The following is a 1,944-nucleotide window of genomic DNA, read 5'->3' on the forward strand; positions in this document are numbered from 1 at the left end:
AATATATCAGTGACTATGAAATGAATATTTTCAGCAATAACAATATATTGGACACACCGAAAACGACTGTTTCAAGAGTTATCCGTGTTCGGCGCTTTTCAGTGCAGAGCGGATTTATTCCGTTGACCGTTTCGTTAGTTTTGAAACACTGAAGATCGAAAACGAAGTTTAAACCTGATAAAATACAGAACTTATTTTAGCATCCATATTTGTTTTTTTTAAATATATTTTGCTAGAACATGCTTGCGGTGCACTTGGGTTTGCCTTTCCTGACATGACGTAACCAACTTTTTGTGTTTTAGAATGCTAAGTATAGAATGCTAAGTTTTAGAATGCTAAGAATAGAGAGGCAAGCTACACCGTCTTCCCTCATGCATTAACCTACATTCTCCTTGGAGCACACGAAATTGCCAGAGAAAACATTGAATTTGATATTTGTCATATATGAACGTTATCGACAAAATTATACATAGTAACTTTATTTAAAGCTGTCGGAAAATACACACAGAAAAACAGTACGTGAAAAAAATTGGGCTTCCAGCACGTGGTATTCCCAGGCGGTTACCCATTCAAGTACTAACCACGCCCAACGCATTAACTTCGTTGATCGGACGAGAACCGGTGTATTCTACGTGGTATGGCCGTAGGCATTGGTAGGTAAACTTTTACCATATTTATTTTACAGTATACATAAACCAATCAGATTCTGAAATATTTCAAAAGTTTTGCCCTTGTGTGAATTGCCCACCTGATGGCATTTTCATGTGAAATGTTCTGTATCCAGAGAGCAATAGCAGAATCCATTTTAATGGATGCTTACAATATACAGTAGAATCCATGAGGAAGCCAACAACATCCAGCATAGCTAGCTAGCTGCAGCGTACCGAATATGCACTTTGTCTTTTTCGAGATCGAGTGGGATGGACGACCAGGTCCCCCCCCCCCCGGTGTTATCGTCGGAGACTTTAAGGTAGTACACTCCTCAAAATTGAAGGACTTAAACTCTGGGGTCATCGTGCAAAATATTTTACAAGAGAAAACAAATACCAAACATATATAGATCTGAAATTCAAAATGGCCACCACTCCTGTGTTCGCTTTATGGGTAAAATTAAAATTTCCGATTTCCACAAAAAATAAGCCGGTGAAAACCTTAATTATTCCTTTAGCATTAAAATGACCCCCTCCCCCACAAGTAGCAGACAAAATAATTGTGTAAAAGTTTGGGCTTCCCATTATCCATCCCCGACGCGCATCTACGTATACACTGACGAATTATGATTTGAACATCTTACATGCTAATGTAATTATTCATATATTAGCTGATGGTATACTCAATGTTGTTTTTGATTGATTGACAGGCAAGATACATTCGTTATCTGCATCAACTGCAATCATACATTACCACATCAGTAGGGTTTGACCGTGATGAACCGCGAACTTATTTTAAGGGCCTGTAGCTGTAACCCTTGATGAATTTTTTCTCGATTTTCATTTCAAATGTCAACTGCATTTTCTTTTTGTAATCTCCGAAGCATGTTGAGATACACACTGTCAGTATTCAGTTTGCCATCTCAGGCATGCGTAAATGGATTGTTATTGTTGACAAGTGAATTCTGGTCCCGACTAGAATTCAAATGTAAACAATAACACCGCATTTTACAGGTATAGACGCTGTGTTTCAACATACTTTGTGGAGTAGAGAAATAACTGACAATTGACGAATAGGGAAAAATCATCAAATGTTCCACCTACTTGCTCTTTCAAATGGCTATCATCATCGCTTGCCAAGATCTCTAGTCAGGGGAGCTGGATGCACTCCGAGAGAAGTGGGGATTAACGGGACCCGTGCGAGCGGACATGAATGGCTATAGGTAGGTATGTCACAAACCAGCAAAGAGTCAATCAGCCTGCAGATGAGGGGGCCTTGCAGAATGAAATAAGA

The 1,944-nt window shown here is 39.1% G+C and overlaps 1 pseudogene; it reads right to left on the reverse strand.

The window, feature by feature from the left end:
* Positions 1 to 532: 532 nt before the first annotated feature.
* On the reverse strand, positions 533 to 649 carry LOC139146894 (5S ribosomal RNA; annotated as a pseudogene).
* Between the last annotated feature and the right edge of the window lie 1,295 nt (positions 650 to 1,944).

The sequence above is a fragment of the Ptychodera flava genome, chromosome 12, assembly GCF_041260155.1.
Source record: "Ptychodera flava strain L36383 chromosome 12, AS_Pfla_20210202, whole genome shotgun sequence".
In the NCBI taxonomy this organism is placed as follows: domain Eukaryota; kingdom Metazoa; phylum Hemichordata; class Enteropneusta; family Ptychoderidae; genus Ptychodera; species Ptychodera flava.